A 20,857-nucleotide genomic window follows, 5' to 3' on the forward strand; every position below is an offset into this window, starting at 1 on the left:
TGTCCTGATGGTTTCCTCTCTCTCCCTCGCGGTTCAAGTGCGCGCTGCGTGATGAAAAGACAACAACAACGCGCGCATATGTAGACTTTTTGTTAACAGTTTAGTTGTTTAAATATGCTATTGCATTAATGTGCATAGATGCTTTATAAGGCGAAAACAAGGCGCACCTCACTGCCTTCATGTTGACAAAGAAAAAAGAAGAGAAGAAGTGCGGTCCTCTTATGAAACGACTGATTCAGCTGGGTATCGATTGTGCAAAAGTGTTGCTGTCTGTGTTGTTACAATTGTAATATTTAATACTATTGTGATATTCATGATTTGTACATTCATACAGCTCTGGATAACTTAAAACAGTGATTAGACCTTCAGAGCGGCATTAATGCATCCTGAAGTAAAGCGAAACGGCTATAAACTACAGCAAGATAGAGTGATTATATGCAGAGCCATATACCTTTATCTCTAAATAAAGTATAACTATAGAAACTGTGTTCATCTTAACTGAAAGCTTCGTCCTGTTTCCTGGCCTCACGCATCGCGCACCTGTCAGTCCGCACGTAACGTTAACTCCCAAAGGGTTAAACAGAAAGCGCACAGCACGGTTACAGAAAAGTTTCCTCTGCAGAGGAGTCGGGACATCTGGGGAACGCCCATGCCTCTCTGCGAAGCCACATTAACAACAATGCTTTGACAGCATTGGCAATGTTTCTGCCATTGTCTGTTGTCAAGCGGGGTTAAGTTGGTTTTGTTTTTGATATTCCTGACACATTCAGATGGTCCCTTACTAAGAGCTCCGTGCGAGCTCTCCCGGTTAAACGCATATTGCGAGGGCTTAAACGGAGCAGTGCTCGTAATCATGCGCTATCCATTGTCCCATAGAGCCTGAGTGCTCTGCTCTATGTAGCACTGTTGCAGATAAAGTAATTTTTGGTAGTCTCTGGCCCATAAAAGCCAGCCAATTGCAGACAAGGCACTGCTGGGATCTGAACCCAGGATCTCCTGTTTACAAGGCAGGCACTTTGACCAGCTAGGCCACAGTGCCACAAAAACTAAGTGAAAGAAACATTTGCCTGATAACAAAAATCGAAGAAGAAAAAAACTAATTCACAACAAAAACCAGCATGTCAGGATGCAGAAAATGCAATGAAATGAAAGAAAGAAGCAACGAAAGAAAGAAGCAAAACGTTATGGACAGATGCCTAAAATGTTGGCAACGGACCACACCAAAGTCAATGAAGAAAAAGGGCAAAACTTGCGACTCTGGTGGGACTCGAACCCACAACCTTTGAATGGTTCAGCTCACAGCCTAGAAGTCCAATGCGCTATCCATTGCGCCACAGAGCCTGAGTGCTCTGCTTCCACTAGCACTGTTGCAGATAAAGTAATTTTTGGTAGTCTCTGGCCCATAAAAGCCAGCCAACTGCGTACAAGGCACTGCTGGGATTTGAACCCAGGATCTCCTGTTTACAAGACAGGCGCTTTGACCAACTAAGCCACAGCACCACAAAAATTGACTGTAAGAAACATTTGCCTGATAACAAAAATCGAAGAAGAAAAAACTAATACACAACAAAAACCAGCATGTCAGGATGCAGAAAATGCAATGAAATGAAAGAAAGAAGCAACGAAAGAAAAAAGCAAAACGTTATGGACAGATGCCTAAAATGTTGGCAACAGACCACACCAAAGTCAATGAAGAAAAAGGGCAAAGCTTACGACTCTGGTGGGACTCGAACCCACAACCTTTGAATGGCTCAGCTAACAGCCTAGAAGTCCAATGCGCTATCCATTGCGCCACAGAGCCCGAGTGCTCTGCTTCCACTAGCACTGTTGCAGATAAAGTAATTTTTGGTAGTCTCTGGCCCATAAAAGCCAGCCAACTGCGTACAAGGCACTGCTGGGATTTGAACCCAGGATCTCCTGTCTACTAGACAGGCACTTTGACCAGCTAGGCCACAGTGCCACAAAAACTAAGTGAAAGAAACATTTGCCTGATAACAAAAATCGAAGAAGAAAAAAACTAATTCACAACAAAAACCAGCATGTCAGGATGCAGAAAATGCAATGAAATGAAAGAAAGAAGCAATGAAAGAAAGAAGCAAAATGTTATGGACAGATGCCTAAAATGTTGGCAATGGACCACACCTAAGTCATTTAAGAAAAAGGGCAAACCTTACGACTCTGATGGGACTGGAACTCACAACTTTTGAATGGCTTAGCTCACAGCCTAGAAGTCCAATGCACTATCCATTGTCTCATAGAGTCTAAGTGCTCTACTCTATGTAGCACTGTTGCAGATAAAGTAATTTTAGGTAGTCTCTGGCCCATAAAAGCCAGCCAACTGCAGACAAGGCACTGCTGGGATTTGAACCCAGGACCTCCTGTTTACTAGACAGGCGCTTTGACCAACTAAGCCACAGAGCCACAAAAATTGACTGTAAGAAACATTTGCCTGATAACAAAAATCGAAGAAGAAAAAACTAATACACAACAAAAACCAGCATGTCAGGATGCAGAAAATGCAATGAAATGAAAGAAAGAAGCAACGAAAGAAAGAAGCAAAACGTTATGGACAGATGCCTAAAATGTTGGCAACAGACCACACCAAAGTCAGTGAAGAAAAAGGGCAAAGCTTACGACTCTAGTGGGACTCGAACCCACAACATTTGAATGGCTCAGCTAACAGCCTAGAAGTCCAATGCGCTATCCATTGCGCCACAGAGCCCGAGTGCTCTGCTTCCACTAGCACTGTTGCAGATAAAGTAATTTCTGGTAGTCTCTGGCCCATAAGTCCAGCCAACTGCAGACAAGGCACTGCTGGGATTTGAACCCAGGATCTCCTGTTTACTAGACAGGCGCTTTGACCAACTAAGCCACAGCGCCACAAAAATTGACAGTAAGAAACATTTGCCTGATAACAAAAATCGAAGAAGAAAAAACTAATACACAACAAAAACCAGCATGTCAGGATGCAGAAAATGCAATGAAATGAAAGAAAGAAGCAATGAAAGAAAGAAGCAAAATGTTATGGACAGATGCCTAAAATGTTGGCAATGGACCACACCTAAGTCAGTGAAGAAAAAGGGCAAACCTTACGACTCTGATGGGACTGGAACTCACAACTTTTGGATGGCTTAGCTCACAGCCTAGAAGTCCAATGCACTATCCATTGTCCCATTGAGCCTAAGTGCTCTACTATATGTAGCACTGTTGCAGATAAAGTAATTTTAGGTAGTCTCTGGCCCATAAAAGCCAGCCAACTGCGTACAAGGCACTGCTGGGATTTGAACCCAGGATCTCCTGTTTACAAGACAGGCGCTTTGACCAACTAAGCCACAGCGCCACAAAAATTGACTGTAAGAAACATTTGCCTGATAACAAAAATCGAAGAAGAAAAAACTAATACACAACAAAAACCAGCATGTCAGAATGCAGAAAATGCAATGAAATGAAAGAAAGAAGCAACGAAAGAAAGAAGCAAAACAATATGGACAGATGCCTAAAATGTTGGCAACAGACCACACCAAAGTCAGTGAAGAATAAGGGCAAAGCTTACGACTCTGGTGGGACTCGAACCCACAACCTTTGAATGGCTCAGCTAACAGCCTAGAAGTCCAATGCGCTATCCATTGCGCCATAGAGCCCGAGTGCTCTGCGTCCACCAGCACTGTTGCAGATAAAGTACTTTTTGGTAGTCTCTGGCCCATAAGTCCAGCCAACTGCAGACAAGGCACTGCTGGGATTTGAACCCAGGATCTCCTGTTTACTAGACAGGCGCTTTGACCAACTAAGCCACAGCGCCACAAAAATTGACTGTAAGAAACATTTGCCTGATAACAAAAATCGAAGAAGAAAAAACTAATACACAACAAAAACCAGCATGTCAGGATGCAGAAAATGCAATGAAATGAAAGAAAGAAGCAAAATGTTATGGACAGATGCCTAAAATTTTGGCAACGGACCACACCTAAGTCAGTGAAGAAAAAGGGTAAACCTTACGACTCTGATGGGACTCGAACCCACAACTTTTGAATCGCTTAGCTCACAGCCTAGAAGTCCAATGCGCTATCCATTGTCCCACAGAGCCCGAGTGCTCTGCTTCCACTAGCACTGTTGCAGATAAAGTACTTTTTGGTAGTCTCTGGCCCATAAGTCCAGCCAACTGCAGACAAGGCACTGCTGGGATTTGAACCCAGGATCTCCTGTTTACTAGACAGGCGCTTTGACCAACTAAGCCACAGCGCCACAAAAATTGCCTGTAAGAAACATTTGCCTGATAACAAAAATCGAAGAAGAAAAAAACTAATACACAACAAAAACCAGCATGTCAGGATGCAGAAAATGCAATGAAATGAAAGAAAGAAGCAATGAAAGAAAGAAGCAAAATGTTATGGACAGATGCCTAAAATGTTGGCAATGGACCACACCTAAGTCAGTGAAGAAAAAGGGCAAACCTTACGACTCTGATGGGACTGGAACTCACAACTTTTGAATGGCTTAGCTCACAGCCTAGAAGTCCAATGCACTATCCATTGTCCCATAGAGCCTAAGTGCTCTACTCTATGTAGCACTGTTGCAGATAAAGTAATTTTAGGTAGTCTCTGGCCCATAAAAGCCAGCCAACTGCGTACAAGGCACTGCTGGGATTTGAACCCAGGATGTCCTGTTTACAAGACAGGCGCTTTGACCGACTAAGCCACAGCGCCACTAAATTTAACCGTAGGAGAAATTTGCCTGATAACAAAAATCGAAGAAGAAAAAACTAATACACAACAAAAACCAGCATGTCAGGATGCAGAAAATGCAATGAAATGAAAGAAAGAAGCAACGAAAGAAAGAAGCAAAACGTTATGGACAGATGCCTAAAATGTTGGCAACAGACCACACCAAAGTCAGTGAAAAATAAGGGCAAAGCTTACGACTCTGGTGGGACTCGAACCCACAACCTTTGAATGGCTCAGCTAACAGCCTAGAAGTCCAATGCGCTATCCATTGCGCCAAAGAGCCCGAGTGCTCTGCTTCCACTAGCACTGTTGAAGATAAAGTACTTTTTGGTAGTCTCTGGCCCATAAGTCCAGCCAACTGCAGACAAGGCACTGCTGGGATTTGAACCCAGGATCTCCTGTTTACTAGACAGGCGCTTTGACCAACTAAGCCACAGCGCCACAAAAATTGACTGTAAGAAACATTTGCCTGATAACAAAAATCGAAGAAGAAAAAACTAATACACAACAAAAACCAGCATGTCAGGATGCAGAAAATTCAATGAAATGAAAGAAAGAAGCAATGAAAGAAAGAAGCAAAATGTTATGGACAGATGCCTAAAATTTTGGCAACGGACCACACCTAAGTCAGTGAAGAAAAAGGGTAAACCTTACGACTCTGATGGGACTCGAACCCACAACTTTTGAATCGCTTAGCTCACAGCCTAGAAGTCCAATGCGCTATCCATTGTCCCACAGAGCCCGAGTGCTCTGCTTCCACTAGCACTGTTGCAGATAAAGTAATTTTAGGTAGTCTCTGGCCCATAAAAGCCAGCCAACTGCGTACAAGGGACTGCTGGGATTTGAACCCAGGATCTCCTGTTTACAAGACAGGCACTTTGACCAACTAAGCCACAGCGCCACAAAAATTAACTGTAGGAGACATTTGCCTGATAACAAAAATCGAAGAAGAAAAAAACTAATTCACAACAAAAACCAGCATGTCAGGATGCAGAAAATGCAATGAAATGAAAGAAAGAAGCAATGAAAGAAAGAAGCAAAATGTTATGGACAGATGCCTAAAATGTTGGCAATGGACCACACCTAAGTCAGTGAAGAAAAAGGGCAAACCTTACGACTCTGATGGGACTGTAACTCACAACTTTTGAATGGCTTAGCTCACAGCCTAGAAGTCCAATGCACTATCCATTGTCCCATAGAGCCTAAATGCTCTACTCTATGTAGCACTGTTGCAGATGAAGTAATTTTAGGTAGTCTCTGGCCCATAAAAGCCAGCCAACTGCGTACAAGGCACTGCTGGGATTTGAACCCAGGATCTCCTGTTTACTAGACAGGCGCTTTGACCAACTAAGCCACAGCGCCACAAAAATTGACTGTAAAAACATTTGTCTGATAACAAAAATCGAAGAAGACAAAACTAATACACAACAAAAACCAGCATGTCAGGATGCAGAAAATGCAATGAAATGAAAGAAAGAAGCAACGAAAGAAAGAAGCAAAACGTTATGGACAGATGCCTAAAATGTTGGCAACAGACCACACCAAAGTCAGTGAAAAAAAAGGGCAAACCTTACGACTCTGATGGGACTCGAACCCACAACCTTTGAATGGCTCAGCTAACCGCCTAGAAGTCCAATGCGCTATCCATTGCGCCACAGAGCCCGAGTGCTCTGCTTCCACTAGCACTGTTGCAGATAAAGTAATTTCTGGTAGTCTCTGGCCCATAAGTCCAGCCAACTGCAGACAAGGCACTGCTGGGATTTGAACCCAGGATCTCCTGTTTACTAGACAGGCGCTTTGACCAACTAAGCCACAGCGCCACAAAAATTGACTGTAAGAAACATTTGCCTGATAACAAAAATCGAAGAAGAAAAAACTAATACACAACAAAAACCAGCATGTCAGGATGCAGAAAATGCAATGAAATGAAAGAAAGAAGCAATGAAAGAAAGAAGCAAAATGTTATGGACAGATGCCTAAAATGTTGGCAATGGACCACACCTAAGTCAGTGAAGAAAAAGGGCAAACCTTACGACTCTGATGGGACTGTAACTCACAACTTTTGAATGGCTTAGCTCACAGCCTAGAAGTCCAATGCACTATCCATTGTCCCATAGAGCCTAAATGCTCTACTCTATGTAGCACTGTTGCAGATGAAGTAATTTTAGGTAGTCTCTGGCCCATAAAAGCCAGCCAACTGCGTACAAGGCACTGCTGGGATTTGAACCCAGGATCTCCTGTTTACTAGACAGGCGCTTTGACCAACTAAGCCACAGCGCCACAAAAATTGACTGTAAAAACATTTGTCTGATAACAAAAATCGAAGAAGACAAAACTAATACACAACAAAAACCAGCATGTCAGGATGCAGAAAATGCAATGAAATGAAAGAAAGAAGCAACGAAAGAAAGAAGCAAAACGTTATGGACAGATGCCTAAAATGTTGGCAACAGACCACACCAAAGTCAGTGAAAAAAAAGGGCAAACCTTACGACTCTGATGGGACTCGAACCCACAACCTTTGAATGGCTCAGCTAACCGCCTAGAAGTCCAATGCGCTATCCATTGCGCCACAGAGCCCGAGTGCTCTGCTTCCACTAGCACTGTTGCAGATAAAGTAATTTCTGGTAGTCTCTGGCCCATAAGTCCAGCCAACTGCAGAAAAGGCACTGCTGGGATTTGAACCCAGGATCTCCTGTTTACTAGACAGGCGCTTTGACCAACTAAGCCACAGCGCCACAAAAATTGACTGTAAGAAACATTTGCCTGATAACAAAAATCGAAGAAGAAAAAACTAATACACAACAAAAACCAGCATGTCAGGATGCAGAAAATGCAATGAAATGAAAGAAAGAAGCAATGAAAGAAAGAAGCAAAATGTTATGGACAGATGCCTAAAATGTTGGCAATGGACCACACCTAAGTCAGTGAAGAAAAAGGGCAAACCTTACGACTCTGATGGGACTGGAACTCACAACTTTTGAATGGCTTAGCTCACAGCCTAGAAGTCCAATGCACTATCCATTGTCCCATAGAGCTCTACTCTATGTAGCACTGTTGCAGATAAAGTAATTTTAGGTAGTCTCTGGCCCATAAAAGCCAGCCAACTGCGTACAAGGTACTGCTGGGATTTGAACCCAGGATCTCCTGTTTACAAGACAGACACTTTGACCAACTAAGCCACAGCGCCACTAAACTTAACTGTAGGAGAAATTTGCCTGATAACAAAAATCGAAGAAGAAAAAACTAATACACAACAAAAACCAGCATGTCAGGATGCAGAAAATGCAATGAAATGAAAGAAAGAAGCAACGAAAGAAAGAAGCAAAACGTTATGGACAGATGCCTAAAATGTTGGCAACAGACCACACCAAAGTCAGTGAAGATTAAGGGTAAAGCTTACGACTCTGGTGGGACTCGAACCCACAACCTTTGAATGGCTCAGCTAACAGCCTAGAAGTCCAATGCGCTCTCCATTGCGCCACAGAGCCCGAGTGCTCTGCTTCCACTAGCACTGTTGCAGATAAAGTACTTTTTGGTAGTCTCTGGCCCATAAGTCCAGCCAACTGCAGACAAGGCACTGCTGGGATTTGAACCCAGGATCTCCTGTTTACTAGACAGGCGCTTTGACCAACTAAGCCACAGCGCCACAGAAATTGACTGTAAGAAACATTTGCCTGATAACAAAATTCGAAGAAGAAAAAAACTAATTCACAACAAAAACCAGCATGTCAGGATGCAGAAAATGCAATGAAATGAAAGAAAGAAGCAACGAAAGAAAGAAGCAAAACGTTATGGACAGATGCCTAAAATGTTGGCAACAGACCACACCAAAGTCAGTGAAGAAAAAGGGCAAAGCTTACGACTCTGGTGGGACTCGAACCCACAACCTTTGAATGGCTCAGCTAACCGCCTAGAAGTCCAATGCGCTATCCATTGCGCCACAGAGCCCGAGTGCTCTGCCTCCACTAGCACTGTTGCAGATAAAGTAATTTCTGGTAGTCTCTGGCCCATAAGTCCAGCCAACTGCAGACAAGGCACTGCTGGGATTTGAACCCAGGATCTCCTGTTTACTAGACAGGCGCTTTGACCAACTAAGCCACAGCGCCACAAAAATTGACTGTAAGAAACATTTGCCTGATAACAAAAATCGAAGAAGAAAAAAACTAATTCACAACAAAAACCAGCATGTCAGGATGCAGAAAATGCAATGAAATGAAAGAAAGAAGCAACGAAAGAAAGAAGCAAAACAATATGGACAGATGCCTAAAATGTTGGCAACAGACCACACCAAAGTCAGTGAAGAATAAGGGTAAAGCTTACGACTCTGGTGGGACTCGAACCCACAACCTTTGAATGGCTCAGCTAACAGCCTAGAAGTCCAATGCGCTATCCATTCCGCCATAGAGCCCGAATGCTCTGCTTCCACTAGCACTGTTGCAGATAAAGTACTTTTTGGTAGTCTCTGGCCCATAAGTCCAGCCAACTGCAGACAAGGCACTGCTGGGATTTGAACCCAGGATCTCCTGTTTACTAGACAGGCGCTTTGACCAACTAAGCCACAGCGCCACAAAAATTGACAGTAAGAAACATTTGCCTGATAACAAAAATCGAAGAAGAAAAAAACTAATTCACAACAAAAACCAGCATGTCAGGATGCAGAAAATGCAATGAAATGAAAGAAAGAAGCAACGAAAGAAAGAAGCAAAACGTTATGGACAGATGCCTAAAATGTTGGCAACGGACCACACCAAAGTCAATGAAGAAAAAGGGCAAAGCTTACGACTCTGGTGGGACTCGAACCCACAACCTTTGAATGGCTCAGCTAACAGCCTAGAAGTCCAATGCGCTATCCATTGCGCCACAGAGCCTGGGTGCTCTGCTTCTGCTAGCACTGTTGCAGATAAAGTAATTTTTGGTAGTCTCTGGCCCATAAAAGCCAGCCAACTGCGCACAAGGCACTGCTGGGATTTGAACCCAGGATCTCCTGTTTACTAGACAGGCGCTTTGACCAACTAAGCCACAGCGCCACAAAAATTGCCTGTAAGAAACATTTGCCTGATAACAAAAATCGAAGAAGAAAAAACTAATACACAACAAAAACCAGCATGTCAGGATGCAGAAAATGCAATGAAATGAAAGAAAGAAGCAATGAAAGAAAGAAGCAAAATGTTATGGACAGATGCCTAAAATGTTGGCAATGGACCACACCTAAGTCAATGAAGAAAAAGGGCAAAGCTTACGACTCTGGTGGGACTCGAACCCACAACCTTTGAATGGCTCAGCTAACAGCCTAGAAGTCCAATGCGCTATCCATTGCGCCACAGAGCCTGGGTGCTCGGCTTCTGCTAGCACTGTTGCAGATAAAGTAATTTTTGGTAGTCTCTGGCCCATAAAAGCCAGCCAACTGCGTACAAGGCACTGCTGGGATTTGAACCCAGGATCTCCTATTTACTAGACAGGCGCTTTGACCAACTAAGCCACAGCGCCACAAAAATTGACTGTAAGAAACATTTGCCTGATAACAAAAATCGAAGAAGAAAAAAACTAATTCACAACAAAAACCAGCATGTCAGGATGCAGAAAATGCAATGAAATGAAAGAAAGAAGCAACGAAAGAAAGAAGCAAAACGTTATGGACAGATGCCTAAAATGTTGGCAACAGACCACACCAAAGTCAGTGAAGAAAAAGGGCAAAGCTTCGACTCTGGTGGGACTCGAACCCACAACCTTTGAATGGCTCAGCTAACCGCCTAGAAGTCCAATGCGCTATCCATTGCGCCACAGAGCCCGAGTGCTCTGCTTCCACTAGCACTGTTGCAGATAAAGTAATTTCTGGTAGTCTCTGGTAGTCTCTGGCCCATAAGTCCAGCCAACTGCAGACAAGGCACTGCTGGGATTTGAACCCAGGATCTCCTGTTTACTAGACAGGCGCTTTGACCAACTAAGCCACAGCGCCACAAAAATTGACTGTAAGAAACATTTGCCTGATAACAAAAATCGAAGAAGAAAAAAACTAATTCACAACAAAAACCAGCATGTCAGGATGCAGAAAATGCAATGAAATGAAAGAAAGAAGCAACGAAAGAAAGAAGCAAAACGTTATGGACAGATGCCTAAAATGTTGGCAACGGACCACACCAAAGTCAATGAAGAAAAAGGGCAAAGCTTACGACTCTGGTGGGACTCGAACCGACAACCTTTGAATGGCTCAGCTAACAGCCTAGAAGTCCAATGCGCTATCCATTGCGCCACAGAGCCTGGGTGCTCGGCTTCTGCTAGCACTGTTGCAGAAGTAATTTTTGGTAGTCTCTGGCACATAAAAGCCAGCCAACTGCGTACAAGGCACTGCTGGGATTTGAACCCAGGATCTCCTATTTACTAGACAGGCGCTTTGACCAACTAAGCCACAGCGCCACAAAAATTGACTGTAAGAAACATTTGCCTGATAACAAAAATCGAAGAAGAAAAAACTAATACACAACAAAAACCAGCATGTCAGGATGCAGAAAATGCAATGAAATGAAAGAAAGAAGCAATGAAAGAAAGAAGCAAAATGTTATGGACAGATGCCTAAAATGTTGGCAATGGACCACACCTAAGTCAGTGAAGAAAAAGGGCAAACCTTACGACTCTGATGGGACTGGAACTCACAACTTTTGAATGGCTTAGCTCACAGCCTAGAAGTCCAATGCACTATCCATTGTCCCATAGAGCTCTACTCTATGTAGCACTGTTGCAGATAAAGTAATTTTAGGTAGTCTCTGGCCCATAAAAGCCAGCCAACTGCGTACAAGGTACTGCTGGGATTTGAACCCAGGATCTCCTGTTTACAAGACAGACACTTTGACCAACTAAGCCACAGCGCCACTAAACTTAACTGTAGGAGAAATTTGCCTGATAACAAAAATCGAAGAAGAAAAAACTAATACACAACAAAAACCAGCATGTCAGGATGCAGAAAATGCAATGAAATGAAAGAAAGAAGCAACGAAAGAAAGAAGCAAAACGTTATGGACAGATGCCTAAAATGTTGGCAACAGACCACACCAAAGTCAGTGAAGATTAAGGGTAAAGCTTACGACTCTGGTGGGACTCGAACCCACAACCTTTGAATGGCTCAGCTAACAGCCTAGAAGTCCAATGCGCTCTCCATTGCGCCACAGAGCCCGAGTGCTCTGCTTCCACTAGCACTGTTGCAGATAAAGTACTTTTTGGTAGTCTCTGGCCCATAAGTCCAGCCAACTGCAGACAAGGCACTGCTGGGATTTGAACCCAGGATCTCCTGTTTACTAGACAGGCGCTTTGACCAACTAAGCCACAGCGCCACAAAAATTGACTGTAAGAAACATTTGCCTGATAACAAAAATCGAAGAAGAAAAAACTAATACACAACAAAAACCAGCATGTCAGGATGCAGAAAATGCAATGAAATGAAAGAAAGAAGCAACGAAAGAAAGAAGCAAAACAATATGGACAGATGCCTAAAATGTTGGCAACAGACCACACCAAAGTCAGTGAAGAATAAGGGTAAAGCTTACGACTCTGGTGGGACTCGAACCCACAACCTTTGAATGGCTCAGCTAACAGCCTAGAAGTCCAATGCGCTATCCATTCCGCCATAGAGCCCGAGTGCTCTGCTTCCACTAGCACTGTTGCAGATAAAGTACTTTTTGGTAGTCTCTGGCCCATAAGTCCAGCCAACTGCAGACAAGGCACTGCTGGGATTTGAACCCAGGATCTCCTGTTTACTAGACAGGCGCTTTGACCAACTAAGCCACAGCGCCACAAAAATTGACAGTAAGAAACATTTGCCTGATAACAAAAATCGAAGAAGAAAAAAACTAATTCACAACAAAAACCAGCATGTCAGGATGCAGAAAATGCAATGAAATGAAAGAAAGAAGCAACGAAAGAAAGAAGCAAAACGTTATGGACAGATGCCTAAAATGTTGGCAACGGACCACACCAAAGTCAATGAAGAAAAAGGGCAAAGCTTACGACTCTGGTGGGACTCGAACCCACAACCTTTGAATGGCTCAGCTAACAGCCTAGAAGTCCAATGCGCTATCCATTGCGCCACAGAGCCTGGGTGCTCTGCTTCTGCTAGCACTGTTGCAGATAAAGTAATTTTTGGTAGTCTCTGGCCCATAAAAGCCAGCCAACTGCGCACAAGGCACTGCTGGGATTTGAACCCAGGATCTCCTGTTTGCTAGACAGGCGCTTTGACCAACTAAGCCACAGCGCCACAAAAATTGCCTGTAAGAAACATTTGCCTGATAACAAAAATCGAAGAAGAAAAAACTAATACACAACAAAAACCAGCATGTCAGGATGCAGAAAATGCAATGAAATGAAAGAAAGAAGCAATGAAAGAAAGAAGCAAAATGTTATGGACAGATGCCTAAAATGTTGGCAATGGACCACACCTAAGTCAATGAAGAAAAAGGGCAAAGCTTACGACTCTGGTGGGACTCGAACCCACAACCTTTGAATGGCTCAGCTAACAGCCTAGAAGTCCAATGCGCTATCCATTGCGCCACAGAGCCTGGGTGCTCGGCTTCTGCTAGCACTGTTGCAGATAACGTAATTTTTGGTAGTCTCTGGCCCATAAAATCCAGCCAACTGCGTACAAGGCACTGCTGGGATTTGAACCCAGGATCTCCTATTTACTAGACAGGCGCTTTGACCAACTAAGCCACAGCGCCACAAAAATTGACTGTAAGAAACATTTGCCTGATAACAAAAATCGAAGAAGAAAAAACTAATACACAACAAAAACCAGCATGTCAGGATGCAGAAAATGCAATGAAATGAAAGAAAGAAGCAATGAAAGAAAGAAGCAAAATGTTATGGACAGATGCCTAAAATGTTGGCAATGGACCACACCTAAGTCAGTGAAGAAAAAGGGCAAACCTTACGACTCTGATGGGACTGGAACTCACAACTTTTGAATGGCTTAGCTCACAGCCTAGAAGTCCAATGCACTATCCATTGTCCCATAGAGCTCTACTCTATGTAGCACTGTTGCAGATAAAGTAATTTTAGGTAGTCTCTGGCCCATAAAAGCCAGCCAACTGCGTACAAGGCACTGCTGGGATTTGAGCCCAGGATCTCCTGTTTACAAGACAGGCGCTTTGACCAACTAAGCCACAGCGCCACTAAACTTAACTGTAAGAAACATTTGCCTGATAACAAAAATCGAAGAAGAAAAAACTAATACACAACAAAAACCAGCATGTCAGGATGCAGAGAATGCAATGAAATGAAAGAAAGAAGCAACAAAAGAAAGAAGCCAAACGTTATGGACAGATGCCTAAAATGTTGGCAACAGACCACACCAAAGTCAGTGAAGATTAAGGGTAAAGCTTACGACTCTGGTGGGACTCGAACCCACAACCTTTGAATGGCTCAGCTAACAGCCTAGAAGTCCAATGCGCTCTCCATTGCGCCACAGAGCCCGAGTGCTCTGCTTCCACTAGCACTGTTGCAGATAAAGTACTTTTTGGTAGTCTCTGGCCCATAAGTCCAGCCAACTGCAGACAAGGCACTGCTGGGATTTGAACCCAGGATCTCCTGTTTACTAGACAGGCGCTTTGACCAACTAAGCCACAGCGCCACAGAAATTGACTGTAAGAAACATTTGCCTGATAACAAAAATCGAAGAAGAAAAAAACTAATTCACAACAAAAACCAGCATGTCAGGATGCAGAAAATGCAATGAAATGAAAGAAAGAAGCAACGAAAGAAAGAAGCAAAACGTTATGGACAGATGCCTAAAATGTTGGCAACAGACCACACCAAAGTCAGTGAAGAAAAAGGGCAAAGCTTACGACTCTGGTGGGACTCGAACCCACAACCTTTGAATGGCTCAGCTAACCGCCTAGAAGTCCAATGCGCTATCCATTGCGCCACAGAGCCCGAGTGCTCTGCTTCCACTAGCACTGTTGCAGATAAAGTAATTTCTGGTAGTCTCTGGCCCATAAGTCCAGCCAACTGCAGACAAGGCACTGCTGGGATTTGAACCCAGGATCTCCTGTTTACTAGACAGGCGCTTTGACCAACTAAGCCACAGCGCCACAAAAATTGACTGTAAGAAACATTTGCCTGATAACAAAAATCGAAGAAGAAAAAAACTAATTCACAACAAAAACCAGCATGTCAGGATGCAGAAAATGCAATGAAATGAAAGAAAGAAGCAACGAAAGAAAGAAGCAAAATGTTATGGACAGATGCCTAAAATGTTGGCAATGGACCACACCTAAGTCAGTGAAGAAAAAGGGCAAACCTTACGACTCTGATGGGACTCGAACCCACAACCTTTGAATGGCTCAGCTAACAGCCTAGAAGTCCAATGCGCTATCCATTGCGCCACAGAGCCTGGGTGCTCGGCTTCTGCTAGCACTGTTGCAGATAAAGTAATTTTTGGTAGTCTCTGGCCCATAAAAGCCAGCCAACTGCGTACAAGGCACTGCTGGGATTTGAACCCAGGATCTCCTATTTACTAGACAGGCGCTTTGACCAACTAAGCCACAGCGCCACAAAAATTGACTCTAAGAAACATTTGCCTGATAACAAAAATCGAAGAAGAAAAAACTAATACACAACAAAAACCAGCATGTCAGGATGCAGAAAATGCAATGAAATGAAAGAAAGAAGCAATGAAAGAAAGAAGCAAAATGTTATGGACAGATGCCTAAAATGTTGGCAATGGACCACACCTAAGTCAGTGAAGAAAAAGGGCAAACCTTACGACTCTGATGGGACTGGAACTCACAACTTTTGAATGGCTTAGCTCACAGCCTAGAAGTCCAATGCACTATCCATTGTCCCATAGAGCTCTACTCTATGTAGCACTGTTGCAGATAAAGTAATTTTAGGTAGTCTCTGGCCCATAAAAGCCAGCCAACTGCGTACAAGGCACTGCTGGGATTTGAACCCAGGATCTCCTGTTTACAAGACAGGCGCTTTGACCAACTAAGCCACAGCGCCACTAAACTTAACTGTAGGAGAAATTTGCCTGATAACAAAAATCGAAGAAGAAAAAACTAATACACAACAAAAACCAGCATGTCAGGATGCAGAAAATGCAATGAAATGAAAGAAAGAAGCAACGAAAGAAAGAAGCAAAACGTTATGGACAGATGCCTAAAATGTTGGCAACAGACCACACCAAAGTCAGTGAAGAATAAGGGCAAAGCTTACGACTCTGGTGGGACTCGAACCCACAACCTTTGAATGGCTCAGCTAACAGCCTAGAAGTCCAATGCGCTATCCATTGCGCCAAAGAGCCCAAGTGCTCTGCTTCCACTAGCACTGTTGCAGATAAAGTACTTTTTGGTAGTCTCTGGCCCATAAGTCCAGCCAACTGCAGACAAGGCACTGCTGGGATTTGAACCCAGGATCTCCTGTTTACTAGACAGGCGCTTTGACCAACTAAGCCACAGCGCCACAAAAATTGACTGTAAGAAACATTTGCCTGATAACAAAAATCGAAGAAGAAAAAACTAATACACAACAAAAACCAGCATGTCAGGATGCAGAAAATGCAATGAAATGAAAGAAAGAAGCAACGAAAGAAAGAAGCCAAACGTTATGGACAGATGCCTAAAATGTTGGCAACAGACCACACCAAAGTCAGTGAAGATTAAGGGCAAAGCTTACGACTCTGGTGGGACTCGAACCCACAACTTTTGAATGGCTTAGCTCACAGCTTAGAAGTCCAATGCACTATCCATTGTCCCATAGAGCTCTACTCTATGTAGCACTGTTGCAGATAAAGTAATTTTAGGTAGTCTCTGGCCCATAAAAGCCAGCCAACTGCGTACAAGGCACTGCTGGGATTTGAACCCAGGATCTCCTGTTTACAAGACAGGCGCTTTGACCAACTAAGCCACAGCGCCACTAAACTTAACTGTAGGAGAAATTTGCCTGATAACAAAAATCGAAGAAGAAAAAACTAATACACAACAAAAACCAGCATGTCAGGATGCAGAAAATGCAATGAAATGAAAGAAAGAAGCAACGAAAGAAAGAAGCAAAACGTTATGGACAGATGCCTAAAATGTTGGCAACAGACCACACCAAAGTCAGTGAAGAATAAGGGCAAAGCTTACGACTCTGGTGGGACTCGAACCCACAACCTTTGAATGGCTCAGCTAACAGCCTAGAAGTCCAATGCGCTATCCATTGCGCCAAAGAGCCCAAGTGCTCTGCTTCCACTAGCACTGTTGCAGATAAAGTACTTTTTGGTAGTCTCTGGCCCATAAGTCCAGCCAACTGCAGACAAGGCACTGCTGGGATTTGAACCCAGGATCTCCTGTTTACTAGACAGGCGCTTTGACCAACTAAGCCACAGCGCCACAAAAATTGACTGTAAGAAACATTTGCCTGATAACAAAAATCGAAGAAGAAAAAACTAATACACAACAAAAACCAGCATGTCAGGATGCAGAGAATGCAATGAAATGAAAGAAAGAAGCAACAAAAGAAAGAAGCCAAACGTTATGGACAGATGCCTAAAATGTTGGCAACAGACCACACCAAAGTCAGTGAAGATTAAGGGTAAAGCTTACGACTCTGGTGGGACTCGAACCCACAACCTTTGAATGGCTCAGCTAACAGCCTAGAAGTCCAATGCGCTATCCATTGCGCCACAGAGCCTGGGTGCTCGGCTTCTGCTAGCACTGTTGCAGATAAAGTAATTTTTGGTAGTCTCTGGCCCATAAAAGCCAGCCAACTGCGTACAAGGCACTGCTGGGATTTGAACCCAGGATCTCCTATTTACTAGACAGGCGCTTTGACCAACTAAGCCACAGCGCCACAAAAATTGACTCTAAGAAACATTTGCCTGATAACAAAAATCGAAGAAGAAAAAACTAATACACAACAAAAACCAGCATGTCAGGATGCAGAAAATGCAATGAAATGAAAGAAAGAAGCAATGAAAGAAAGAAGCAAAATGTTATGGACAGATGCCTAAAATGTTGGCAATGGACCACACCTAAGTCAGTGAAGAAAAAGGGCAAACCTTACGACTCTGATGGGACTGGAACTCACAACTTTTGAATGGCTTAGCTCACAGCCTAGAAGTCCAATGCACTATCCATTGTCCCATAGAGCTCTACTCTATGTAGCACTGTTGCAGATAAAGTAATTTTAGGTAGTCTCTGGCCCATAAAAGCCAGCCAACTGCGTACAAGGCACTGCTGGGATTTGAACCCAGGATCTCCTGTTTTCAAGACAGGCGCTTTGACCAACTAAGCCACAGCGCCACTAAACTTAACTGTAGGAGAAATTTGCCTGATAACAAAAATCGAAGAAGAAAAAACTAATACACAACAAAAACCAGCATGTCAGGATGCAGAAAATGCAATGAAATGAAAGAAAGAAGCAACGAAAGAAAGAAGCAAAACGTTATGGACAGATGCCTAAAATGTTGGCAACAGACCACACCAAAGTCAGTGAAGAATAAGGGCAAAGCTTACGACTCTGGTGGGACTCGAACCCACAACCTTTGAATGGCTCAGCTAACAGCCTAGAAGTCCAATGCGCTATCCATTGCGCCAAAGAGCCCAAGTGCTCTGCTTCCACTAGCACTGTTGCAGATAAAGTACTTTTTGGTAGTCTCTGGCCCATAAGTCCAGCCAACTGCAGACAAGGCACTGCTGGGATTTGAACCCAGGATCTCCTGTTTACTAGACAGGCGCTTTGACCAACTAAGCCACAGCGCCACAAAAATTGACTGTAAGAAACATTTGCCTGATAACAAAAATCGAAGAAGAAAAAACTAATACACAACAAAAACCAGCATGTCAGGATGCAGAAAATGCAATGAAATGAAAGAAAGAAGCAACGAAAGAAAGAAGCCAAACGTTATGGACAGATGCCTAAAATGTTGGCAACAGACCACACCAAAGTCAGTGAAGATTAAGGGCAAAGCTTACGACTCTGGTGGGACTCGAACCCACAACTTTTGAATGGCTTAGCTCACAGCTTAGAAGTCCAATGCACTATCCATTGTCCCATAGAGCTCTACTCTATGTAGCACTGTTGCAGATAAAGTAATTTTAGGTAGTCTCTGGCCCATAAAAGCCAGCCAACTGCGTACAAGGCACTGCTGGGATTTGAACCCAGGATCTCCTGTTTACAAGACAGGCGCTTTGACCAACTAAGCCACAGCGCCACTAAACTTAACTGTAGGAGAAATTTGCCTGATAACAAAAATCGAAGAAGAAAAAACTAATACACAACAAAAACCAGCATGTCAGGATGCAGAAAATGCAATGAAATGAAAGAAAGAAGCAACGAAAGAAAGAAGCAAAACGTTATGGACAGATGCCTAAAATGTTGGCAACAGACCACACCAAAGTCAGTGAAGAATAAGGGCAAAGCTTACGACTCTGGTGGGACTCGAACCCACAACCTTTGAATGGCTCAGCTAACAGCCTAGAAGTCCAATGCGCTATCCATTGCGCCAAAGAGCCCAAGTGCTCTGCTTCCACTAGCACTGTTGCAGATAAAGTACTTTTTGGTAGTCTCTGGCCCATAAGTCCAGCCAACTGCAGACAAGGCACTGCTGGGATTTGAACCCAGGATCTCCTGTTTACTAGACAGGCGCTTTGACCAACTAAGCCACAGCGCCACAAAAATTGAGTGTAAGAAACATTTGCCTGATAACAAAAATCGAAGAAGAAAAAACTAATACACAACAAAAACCAGCATGTCAGGATGCAGAGAATGCAATGAAATGAAAGAAAGAAGCAACAAAAGAAAGAAGCCAAACGTTATGGACAGATGCCTAAAATGTTGGCAACAGACCACACCAAAGTCAGTGAAGATTAAGGGTAAAGCTTACGACTCTGGTGGGACTCGAACCCACAACCTTTGAATGGCTCAGCTAACAGCCTAGAAGTCCAATGCGCTCTCCATTGCGCCACAGAGCCCGAGTGCTCTGCTTCCACTAGCACTGTTGCAGATAAAGTACTTTTTGGTAGTCTCTGGCCCATAAGTCCAGCCAACTGCAGACAAGGCACTGCTGGGATTTGAACCCAGGATCTCCTGTTTACTAGACAGGCGCTTAGACCAACTAAGCCACAGCGCCACAGAAATTGACTGTAAGAAACATTTGCCTGATAACAAAAATCGAAGAAGAAAAAAACTAATTCACAACAAAAACCAGCATGTCAGGATGCAGAAAATGCAATGAAATGAAAGAAAGAAGCAACGAAAGAAAGAAGCAAAACAATATGGACAGATGCCTAAAATGTTGGCAACGGACCACACCAAAGTCAATGAAGAAAAAGGGCAAAGCTTACGACTCTGGTGGGACTCGAACCCACAACCTTTGAATGGCTCAGCTAACAGCCTAGAAGTCCAATGCGCTATCCATTGCGCCAAAGAGCCCGAGTGCTCTGCTTCCACTAGCACTGTTGAAGATAAAGTACTTTTTGGTAGTCTCTGGCCCATAAGTCCAGCCAACTGCAGACAAGGCACTGCTGGGATTTGAACCCAGGATCTCCTGTTTACTAGACAGGCGCTTTGACCAACTAAGCCACAGTGCCACAAAAATTGACTGTAAGAAACATTTGCCTGATAACAAAAATCGAAGAAGAAAAAACTAATACACAACAAAAACCAGCATGTCAGGATGCAGAAAATTCAATGAAATGAAAGAAAGAAGCAATGAAAGAAAGAAGCAAAATGTTATGGACAGATGCCTAAAATTTTGGCAACGGACCACACCTAAGTCAGTGAAGAAAAAGGGTAAACCTTACGACTCTGATGGGACTCGAACCCACAACTTTTGAATCGCTTAGCTCACAGCCTAGAAGTCCAATGCGCTATCCATTGTCCCACAGAGCCCGAGTGCTCTGCTTCCACTAGCACTGTTGCAGATAAAGTAATTTTAGGTAGTCTCTGGCCCATAAAAGCCAGCCAACTGCGTACAACGGACTGCTGGGATTTGAACCCAGGATCTCCTGTTTACAAGACAGGCACTTTGACCAACTAAGCCACAGCGCCACAAAAATTAACTGTAGGAGACATTTGCCTGATAACAAAAATCGAAGAAGAAAAAAACTAATTCACAACAAAAACCAGCATGTCAGGATGCAGAAAATGCAATGAAATGAAAG

At 43.5% G+C, this 20,857-nt stretch overlaps 69 non-coding genes across 69 annotated transcripts; all 69 read right to left on the reverse strand.

The window, feature by feature from the left end:
• Positions 1-965: 965 nt before the first annotated feature.
• Positions 966-1,039, reverse strand: trnat-ugu (transfer RNA threonine (anticodon UGU)). Its single transcript has one exon. It is a non-coding gene; the product is annotated as a tRNA-Thr (tRNA).
• Positions 1,040-1,252: 213 nt separating this feature from the next.
• On the reverse strand, positions 1,253-1,341 carry trnar-ucu (transfer RNA arginine (anticodon UCU)). Its single transcript is given in 2 exon segments — positions 1,253-1,288; positions 1,305-1,341. It is a non-coding gene; the product is annotated as a tRNA-Arg (tRNA).
• Positions 1,342-1,426: 85 nt separating this feature from the next.
• Positions 1,427-1,500, reverse strand: trnat-agu (transfer RNA threonine (anticodon AGU)). The gene has a single exon. It is a non-coding gene; the product is annotated as a tRNA-Thr (tRNA).
• Positions 1,501-1,712: 212 nt separating this feature from the next.
• Positions 1,713-1,801, reverse strand: trnar-ucu (transfer RNA arginine (anticodon UCU)). Its single transcript is given in 2 exon segments — positions 1,713-1,748; positions 1,765-1,801. It is a non-coding gene; the product is annotated as a tRNA-Arg (tRNA).
• A 546-nt stretch (positions 1,802-2,347) lies between these two features.
• On the reverse strand, positions 2,348-2,421 carry trnat-agu (transfer RNA threonine (anticodon AGU)). The gene has a single exon. It is a non-coding gene; the product is annotated as a tRNA-Thr (tRNA).
• A 212-nt stretch (positions 2,422-2,633) lies between these two features.
• trnar-ucu (transfer RNA arginine (anticodon UCU)) lies at positions 2,634-2,722 on the reverse strand. Its single transcript is given in 2 exon segments — positions 2,634-2,669; positions 2,686-2,722. It is a non-coding gene; the product is annotated as a tRNA-Arg (tRNA).
• An 84-nt stretch (positions 2,723-2,806) lies between these two features.
• trnat-agu (transfer RNA threonine (anticodon AGU)) lies at positions 2,807-2,880 on the reverse strand. Its single transcript has one exon. It is a non-coding gene; the product is annotated as a tRNA-Thr (tRNA).
• A 386-nt stretch (positions 2,881-3,266) lies between these two features.
• trnat-agu (transfer RNA threonine (anticodon AGU)) lies at positions 3,267-3,340 on the reverse strand. The gene has a single exon. It is a non-coding gene; the product is annotated as a tRNA-Thr (tRNA).
• A 212-nt stretch (positions 3,341-3,552) lies between these two features.
• On the reverse strand, positions 3,553-3,641 carry trnar-ucu (transfer RNA arginine (anticodon UCU)). The gene is given in 2 exon segments: positions 3,553-3,588; positions 3,605-3,641. It is a non-coding gene; the product is annotated as a tRNA-Arg (tRNA).
• Positions 3,642-3,725: 84 nt separating this feature from the next.
• trnat-ugu (transfer RNA threonine (anticodon UGU)) lies at positions 3,726-3,799 on the reverse strand. The gene has a single exon. It is a non-coding gene; the product is annotated as a tRNA-Thr (tRNA).
• A 369-nt stretch (positions 3,800-4,168) lies between these two features.
• On the reverse strand, positions 4,169-4,242 carry trnat-agu (transfer RNA threonine (anticodon AGU)). Its single transcript has one exon. It is a non-coding gene; the product is annotated as a tRNA-Thr (tRNA).
• Positions 4,243-4,629: 387 nt separating this feature from the next.
• Positions 4,630-4,703, reverse strand: trnat-ugu (transfer RNA threonine (anticodon UGU)). The gene has a single exon. It is a non-coding gene; the product is annotated as a tRNA-Thr (tRNA).
• Positions 4,704-4,915: 212 nt separating this feature from the next.
• On the reverse strand, positions 4,916-5,004 carry trnar-ucu (transfer RNA arginine (anticodon UCU)). Its single transcript is given in 2 exon segments — positions 4,916-4,951; positions 4,968-5,004. It is a non-coding gene; the product is annotated as a tRNA-Arg (tRNA).
• An 84-nt stretch (positions 5,005-5,088) lies between these two features.
• Positions 5,089-5,162, reverse strand: trnat-agu (transfer RNA threonine (anticodon AGU)). Its single transcript has one exon. It is a non-coding gene; the product is annotated as a tRNA-Thr (tRNA).
• A 386-nt stretch (positions 5,163-5,548) lies between these two features.
• trnat-ugu (transfer RNA threonine (anticodon UGU)) lies at positions 5,549-5,622 on the reverse strand. The gene has a single exon. It is a non-coding gene; the product is annotated as a tRNA-Thr (tRNA).
• A 387-nt stretch (positions 5,623-6,009) lies between these two features.
• trnat-agu (transfer RNA threonine (anticodon AGU)) lies at positions 6,010-6,083 on the reverse strand. The gene has a single exon. It is a non-coding gene; the product is annotated as a tRNA-Thr (tRNA).
• Positions 6,084-6,294: 211 nt separating this feature from the next.
• Positions 6,295-6,383, reverse strand: trnar-ucu (transfer RNA arginine (anticodon UCU)). Its single transcript is given in 2 exon segments — positions 6,295-6,330; positions 6,347-6,383. It is a non-coding gene; the product is annotated as a tRNA-Arg (tRNA).
• An 84-nt stretch (positions 6,384-6,467) lies between these two features.
• trnat-agu (transfer RNA threonine (anticodon AGU)) lies at positions 6,468-6,541 on the reverse strand. The gene has a single exon. It is a non-coding gene; the product is annotated as a tRNA-Thr (tRNA).
• Positions 6,542-6,927: 386 nt separating this feature from the next.
• trnat-ugu (transfer RNA threonine (anticodon UGU)) lies at positions 6,928-7,001 on the reverse strand. Its single transcript has one exon. It is a non-coding gene; the product is annotated as a tRNA-Thr (tRNA).
• A 211-nt stretch (positions 7,002-7,212) lies between these two features.
• Positions 7,213-7,301, reverse strand: trnar-ucu (transfer RNA arginine (anticodon UCU)). The gene is given in 2 exon segments: positions 7,213-7,248; positions 7,265-7,301. It is a non-coding gene; the product is annotated as a tRNA-Arg (tRNA).
• An 84-nt stretch (positions 7,302-7,385) lies between these two features.
• trnat-agu (transfer RNA threonine (anticodon AGU)) lies at positions 7,386-7,459 on the reverse strand. The gene has a single exon. It is a non-coding gene; the product is annotated as a tRNA-Thr (tRNA).
• Positions 7,460-7,837: 378 nt separating this feature from the next.
• trnat-ugu (transfer RNA threonine (anticodon UGU)) lies at positions 7,838-7,911 on the reverse strand. The gene has a single exon. It is a non-coding gene; the product is annotated as a tRNA-Thr (tRNA).
• A 212-nt stretch (positions 7,912-8,123) lies between these two features.
• On the reverse strand, positions 8,124-8,212 carry trnar-ucu (transfer RNA arginine (anticodon UCU)). The gene is given in 2 exon segments: positions 8,124-8,159; positions 8,176-8,212. It is a non-coding gene; the product is annotated as a tRNA-Arg (tRNA).
• Positions 8,213-8,296: 84 nt separating this feature from the next.
• On the reverse strand, positions 8,297-8,370 carry trnat-agu (transfer RNA threonine (anticodon AGU)). The gene has a single exon. It is a non-coding gene; the product is annotated as a tRNA-Thr (tRNA).
• Positions 8,371-8,583: 213 nt separating this feature from the next.
• Positions 8,584-8,672, reverse strand: trnar-ucu (transfer RNA arginine (anticodon UCU)). Its single transcript is given in 2 exon segments — positions 8,584-8,619; positions 8,636-8,672. It is a non-coding gene; the product is annotated as a tRNA-Arg (tRNA).
• An 84-nt stretch (positions 8,673-8,756) lies between these two features.
• Positions 8,757-8,830, reverse strand: trnat-agu (transfer RNA threonine (anticodon AGU)). Its single transcript has one exon. It is a non-coding gene; the product is annotated as a tRNA-Thr (tRNA).
• Positions 8,831-9,216: 386 nt separating this feature from the next.
• trnat-agu (transfer RNA threonine (anticodon AGU)) lies at positions 9,217-9,290 on the reverse strand. The gene has a single exon. It is a non-coding gene; the product is annotated as a tRNA-Thr (tRNA).
• Positions 9,291-9,503: 213 nt separating this feature from the next.
• On the reverse strand, positions 9,504-9,592 carry trnar-ucu (transfer RNA arginine (anticodon UCU)). The gene is given in 2 exon segments: positions 9,504-9,539; positions 9,556-9,592. It is a non-coding gene; the product is annotated as a tRNA-Arg (tRNA).
• An 85-nt stretch (positions 9,593-9,677) lies between these two features.
• Positions 9,678-9,751, reverse strand: trnat-agu (transfer RNA threonine (anticodon AGU)). Its single transcript has one exon. It is a non-coding gene; the product is annotated as a tRNA-Thr (tRNA).
• A 212-nt stretch (positions 9,752-9,963) lies between these two features.
• Positions 9,964-10,052, reverse strand: trnar-ucu (transfer RNA arginine (anticodon UCU)). The gene is given in 2 exon segments: positions 9,964-9,999; positions 10,016-10,052. It is a non-coding gene; the product is annotated as a tRNA-Arg (tRNA).
• An 85-nt stretch (positions 10,053-10,137) lies between these two features.
• On the reverse strand, positions 10,138-10,211 carry trnat-agu (transfer RNA threonine (anticodon AGU)). The gene has a single exon. It is a non-coding gene; the product is annotated as a tRNA-Thr (tRNA).
• A 212-nt stretch (positions 10,212-10,423) lies between these two features.
• trnar-ucu (transfer RNA arginine (anticodon UCU)) lies at positions 10,424-10,512 on the reverse strand. The gene is given in 2 exon segments: positions 10,424-10,459; positions 10,476-10,512. It is a non-coding gene; the product is annotated as a tRNA-Arg (tRNA).
• A 94-nt stretch (positions 10,513-10,606) lies between these two features.
• On the reverse strand, positions 10,607-10,680 carry trnat-agu (transfer RNA threonine (anticodon AGU)). The gene has a single exon. It is a non-coding gene; the product is annotated as a tRNA-Thr (tRNA).
• A 213-nt stretch (positions 10,681-10,893) lies between these two features.
• trnar-ucu (transfer RNA arginine (anticodon UCU)) lies at positions 10,894-10,982 on the reverse strand. Its single transcript is given in 2 exon segments — positions 10,894-10,929; positions 10,946-10,982. It is a non-coding gene; the product is annotated as a tRNA-Arg (tRNA).
• Positions 10,983-11,064: 82 nt separating this feature from the next.
• On the reverse strand, positions 11,065-11,138 carry trnat-agu (transfer RNA threonine (anticodon AGU)). The gene has a single exon. It is a non-coding gene; the product is annotated as a tRNA-Thr (tRNA).
• A 378-nt stretch (positions 11,139-11,516) lies between these two features.
• On the reverse strand, positions 11,517-11,590 carry trnat-ugu (transfer RNA threonine (anticodon UGU)). Its single transcript has one exon. It is a non-coding gene; the product is annotated as a tRNA-Thr (tRNA).
• A 212-nt stretch (positions 11,591-11,802) lies between these two features.
• On the reverse strand, positions 11,803-11,891 carry trnar-ucu (transfer RNA arginine (anticodon UCU)). The gene is given in 2 exon segments: positions 11,803-11,838; positions 11,855-11,891. It is a non-coding gene; the product is annotated as a tRNA-Arg (tRNA).
• An 84-nt stretch (positions 11,892-11,975) lies between these two features.
• On the reverse strand, positions 11,976-12,049 carry trnat-agu (transfer RNA threonine (anticodon AGU)). The gene has a single exon. It is a non-coding gene; the product is annotated as a tRNA-Thr (tRNA).
• Positions 12,050-12,434: 385 nt separating this feature from the next.
• Positions 12,435-12,508, reverse strand: trnat-agu (transfer RNA threonine (anticodon AGU)). Its single transcript has one exon. It is a non-coding gene; the product is annotated as a tRNA-Thr (tRNA).
• A 213-nt stretch (positions 12,509-12,721) lies between these two features.
• On the reverse strand, positions 12,722-12,810 carry trnar-ucu (transfer RNA arginine (anticodon UCU)). Its single transcript is given in 2 exon segments — positions 12,722-12,757; positions 12,774-12,810. It is a non-coding gene; the product is annotated as a tRNA-Arg (tRNA).
• Positions 12,811-12,895: 85 nt separating this feature from the next.
• trnat-agu (transfer RNA threonine (anticodon AGU)) lies at positions 12,896-12,969 on the reverse strand. The gene has a single exon. It is a non-coding gene; the product is annotated as a tRNA-Ala (tRNA).
• A 212-nt stretch (positions 12,970-13,181) lies between these two features.
• Positions 13,182-13,270, reverse strand: trnar-ucu (transfer RNA arginine (anticodon UCU)). Its single transcript is given in 2 exon segments — positions 13,182-13,217; positions 13,234-13,270. It is a non-coding gene; the product is annotated as a tRNA-Arg (tRNA).
• An 85-nt stretch (positions 13,271-13,355) lies between these two features.
• Positions 13,356-13,429, reverse strand: trnat-agu (transfer RNA threonine (anticodon AGU)). The gene has a single exon. It is a non-coding gene; the product is annotated as a tRNA-Thr (tRNA).
• Positions 13,430-13,807: 378 nt separating this feature from the next.
• trnat-ugu (transfer RNA threonine (anticodon UGU)) lies at positions 13,808-13,881 on the reverse strand. The gene has a single exon. It is a non-coding gene; the product is annotated as a tRNA-Thr (tRNA).
• Positions 13,882-14,093: 212 nt separating this feature from the next.
• trnar-ucu (transfer RNA arginine (anticodon UCU)) lies at positions 14,094-14,182 on the reverse strand. Its single transcript is given in 2 exon segments — positions 14,094-14,129; positions 14,146-14,182. It is a non-coding gene; the product is annotated as a tRNA-Arg (tRNA).
• Positions 14,183-14,266: 84 nt separating this feature from the next.
• trnat-agu (transfer RNA threonine (anticodon AGU)) lies at positions 14,267-14,340 on the reverse strand. The gene has a single exon. It is a non-coding gene; the product is annotated as a tRNA-Thr (tRNA).
• Positions 14,341-14,553: 213 nt separating this feature from the next.
• trnar-ucu (transfer RNA arginine (anticodon UCU)) lies at positions 14,554-14,642 on the reverse strand. Its single transcript is given in 2 exon segments — positions 14,554-14,589; positions 14,606-14,642. It is a non-coding gene; the product is annotated as a tRNA-Arg (tRNA).
• Positions 14,643-14,726: 84 nt separating this feature from the next.
• On the reverse strand, positions 14,727-14,800 carry trnat-agu (transfer RNA threonine (anticodon AGU)). The gene has a single exon. It is a non-coding gene; the product is annotated as a tRNA-Thr (tRNA).
• A 213-nt stretch (positions 14,801-15,013) lies between these two features.
• Positions 15,014-15,102, reverse strand: trnar-ucu (transfer RNA arginine (anticodon UCU)). The gene is given in 2 exon segments: positions 15,014-15,049; positions 15,066-15,102. It is a non-coding gene; the product is annotated as a tRNA-Arg (tRNA).
• Positions 15,103-15,187: 85 nt separating this feature from the next.
• trnat-agu (transfer RNA threonine (anticodon AGU)) lies at positions 15,188-15,261 on the reverse strand. Its single transcript has one exon. It is a non-coding gene; the product is annotated as a tRNA-Thr (tRNA).
• A 378-nt stretch (positions 15,262-15,639) lies between these two features.
• On the reverse strand, positions 15,640-15,713 carry trnat-agu (transfer RNA threonine (anticodon AGU)). Its single transcript has one exon. It is a non-coding gene; the product is annotated as a tRNA-Thr (tRNA).
• A 212-nt stretch (positions 15,714-15,925) lies between these two features.
• trnar-ucu (transfer RNA arginine (anticodon UCU)) lies at positions 15,926-16,014 on the reverse strand. The gene is given in 2 exon segments: positions 15,926-15,961; positions 15,978-16,014. It is a non-coding gene; the product is annotated as a tRNA-Arg (tRNA).
• An 84-nt stretch (positions 16,015-16,098) lies between these two features.
• trnat-agu (transfer RNA threonine (anticodon AGU)) lies at positions 16,099-16,172 on the reverse strand. Its single transcript has one exon. It is a non-coding gene; the product is annotated as a tRNA-Thr (tRNA).
• A 378-nt stretch (positions 16,173-16,550) lies between these two features.
• On the reverse strand, positions 16,551-16,624 carry trnat-ugu (transfer RNA threonine (anticodon UGU)). The gene has a single exon. It is a non-coding gene; the product is annotated as a tRNA-Thr (tRNA).
• Positions 16,625-16,836: 212 nt separating this feature from the next.
• trnar-ucu (transfer RNA arginine (anticodon UCU)) lies at positions 16,837-16,925 on the reverse strand. The gene is given in 2 exon segments: positions 16,837-16,872; positions 16,889-16,925. It is a non-coding gene; the product is annotated as a tRNA-Arg (tRNA).
• Positions 16,926-17,009: 84 nt separating this feature from the next.
• trnat-agu (transfer RNA threonine (anticodon AGU)) lies at positions 17,010-17,083 on the reverse strand. Its single transcript has one exon. It is a non-coding gene; the product is annotated as a tRNA-Thr (tRNA).
• A 212-nt stretch (positions 17,084-17,295) lies between these two features.
• On the reverse strand, positions 17,296-17,384 carry trnar-ucu (transfer RNA arginine (anticodon UCU)). The gene is given in 2 exon segments: positions 17,296-17,331; positions 17,348-17,384. It is a non-coding gene; the product is annotated as a tRNA-Arg (tRNA).
• Positions 17,385-17,469: 85 nt separating this feature from the next.
• Positions 17,470-17,543, reverse strand: trnat-agu (transfer RNA threonine (anticodon AGU)). The gene has a single exon. It is a non-coding gene; the product is annotated as a tRNA-Thr (tRNA).
• A 378-nt stretch (positions 17,544-17,921) lies between these two features.
• Positions 17,922-17,995, reverse strand: trnas-uga (transfer RNA serine (anticodon UGA)). The gene has a single exon. It is a non-coding gene; the product is annotated as a tRNA-Ser (tRNA).
• Positions 17,996-18,207: 212 nt separating this feature from the next.
• trnar-ucu (transfer RNA arginine (anticodon UCU)) lies at positions 18,208-18,296 on the reverse strand. The gene is given in 2 exon segments: positions 18,208-18,243; positions 18,260-18,296. It is a non-coding gene; the product is annotated as a tRNA-Arg (tRNA).
• Positions 18,297-18,380: 84 nt separating this feature from the next.
• On the reverse strand, positions 18,381-18,454 carry trnat-agu (transfer RNA threonine (anticodon AGU)). The gene has a single exon. It is a non-coding gene; the product is annotated as a tRNA-Thr (tRNA).
• A 378-nt stretch (positions 18,455-18,832) lies between these two features.
• On the reverse strand, positions 18,833-18,906 carry trnat-ugu (transfer RNA threonine (anticodon UGU)). Its single transcript has one exon. It is a non-coding gene; the product is annotated as a tRNA-Thr (tRNA).
• A 212-nt stretch (positions 18,907-19,118) lies between these two features.
• Positions 19,119-19,207, reverse strand: trnar-ucu (transfer RNA arginine (anticodon UCU)). Its single transcript is given in 2 exon segments — positions 19,119-19,154; positions 19,171-19,207. It is a non-coding gene; the product is annotated as a tRNA-Arg (tRNA).
• Positions 19,208-19,291: 84 nt separating this feature from the next.
• On the reverse strand, positions 19,292-19,365 carry trnat-agu (transfer RNA threonine (anticodon AGU)). Its single transcript has one exon. It is a non-coding gene; the product is annotated as a tRNA-Thr (tRNA).
• Positions 19,366-19,577: 212 nt separating this feature from the next.
• On the reverse strand, positions 19,578-19,666 carry trnar-ucu (transfer RNA arginine (anticodon UCU)). Its single transcript is given in 2 exon segments — positions 19,578-19,613; positions 19,630-19,666. It is a non-coding gene; the product is annotated as a tRNA-Arg (tRNA).
• An 84-nt stretch (positions 19,667-19,750) lies between these two features.
• On the reverse strand, positions 19,751-19,824 carry trnat-agu (transfer RNA threonine (anticodon AGU)). Its single transcript has one exon. It is a non-coding gene; the product is annotated as a tRNA-Thr (tRNA).
• A 213-nt stretch (positions 19,825-20,037) lies between these two features.
• trnar-ucu (transfer RNA arginine (anticodon UCU)) lies at positions 20,038-20,126 on the reverse strand. Its single transcript is given in 2 exon segments — positions 20,038-20,073; positions 20,090-20,126. It is a non-coding gene; the product is annotated as a tRNA-Arg (tRNA).
• An 84-nt stretch (positions 20,127-20,210) lies between these two features.
• trnat-agu (transfer RNA threonine (anticodon AGU)) lies at positions 20,211-20,284 on the reverse strand. Its single transcript has one exon. It is a non-coding gene; the product is annotated as a tRNA-Thr (tRNA).
• A 387-nt stretch (positions 20,285-20,671) lies between these two features.
• Positions 20,672-20,744, reverse strand: trnat-ugu (transfer RNA threonine (anticodon UGU)). Its single transcript has one exon. It is a non-coding gene; the product is annotated as a tRNA-Thr (tRNA).
• Positions 20,745-20,857: the final 113 nt, after the last annotated feature.

Source organism: Danio rerio, chromosome 12, assembly GCF_049306965.1.
Source record: "Danio rerio strain Tuebingen ecotype United States chromosome 12, GRCz12tu, whole genome shotgun sequence".
NCBI classification, from domain to species: Eukaryota; Metazoa; Chordata; class Actinopteri; order Cypriniformes; family Danionidae; genus Danio; species Danio rerio.